This window comes from Suncus etruscus, chromosome 1 (assembly GCF_024139225.1).
Source record: "Suncus etruscus isolate mSunEtr1 chromosome 1, mSunEtr1.pri.cur, whole genome shotgun sequence".
NCBI lineage: Eukaryota > Metazoa > Chordata > Mammalia > Eulipotyphla > Soricidae > Suncus > Suncus etruscus.
The window spans coordinates 37,136,263-37,137,305 of NC_064848.1; the positions used below are offsets into that span (position 1 = coordinate 37,136,263).

At 38.7% G+C, this 1,043-nt stretch overlaps 1 non-coding gene across 1 annotated transcript; it reads right to left on the minus strand.

Annotated features, from left to right (window-relative positions):
- Positions 1-289: 289 nt before the first annotated feature.
- LOC125994966 (U12 minor spliceosomal RNA) lies at positions 290-438 on the minus strand. Its single transcript, XR_007490696.1, has one exon. It is a non-coding gene; the product is annotated as a U12 minor spliceosomal RNA (small nuclear RNA).
- Between the last annotated feature and the right edge of the window lie 605 nt (positions 439-1,043).

Below are 1,043 nucleotides of genomic sequence, written 5' to 3' on the forward strand. Positions count from 1 at the left end.
ATTTGCCTTGCATGCAGAAGGATGATGGTTCGAATTCCGGCATCCCATATGGTCCCTAGAGCCTGCCAGGAGCGATTTCTGAGCGTAGAGCCGGTAGTATCCCCTGAGCACTGTCGGGTGTGACCCAAATACCAAAAAAAAAAAAAAAAAAAAAAAAAAAAAAGAAAAGAAAGAAAGAAAGAAAAAGAAATATATATATAAATAACAGCTCAGAACCTCAAATCGCTGGTGTCGGAAATAAGGTCCCTGGCTGCACACTCTGCTCTTTGGGCTGAGACTAGAGGGGGGTCGGACAGAATGCACCCCTTGTGCATCCTGCATAGTAGGCAGGTCACCAACGGGGGACCTTTACCCTCACAAAACTTCGTATCACATAGGCAGTGAGGACCCGAGCGTCACCCTGGTTCATTATTTTCCTTACTCATAAGTTTAAGGCATAATTGATAAATTCTTATTACCACATATACAAGACAAAAAAAACAATTTTATGAATAGAATTACTGTAAGATTGCAGCACCATTCTGATAGACATAATTCTCATATATCAATTATTTGTTGATACTTTTATTAGGTATTTTCTAAAACTAATTTGTTTACAAAACAAATTTTTCTATTTTCTACTTCTAGATTAAAGCCCAGCCTACTGGCTGATTATACTACTTATACTGAAAAAAAGGAACAATTTATCATTTGGAGTGACTTCACTAGAACACAAAGAAGGATTAAAAAAGCCAAGAATGGTTTTTCTGCTACTTATTAATGAAATTTACTAGGAGAAGAGGTACTATGAAGCAGTAATAACTTAGAGACTAAGTAATACTCCAAGTAAATTAGATGTGCATGATTTTTTTTGTTTGTTTGTTTTTGGTTTTTGGGTCACACCCGGCAGCGCTCAGGGATTACTCCTGGCTCTACTCTCAGAAATAGCTCCTGGCAAGCTCGGAGGACCATATGGGATGCTGGTATTCAAACCACCATCCTTCTGCATGGAAAGCAAACATCTTACCTCCATGCTATCTCTCCGGCCCCAAATGTGTATGATT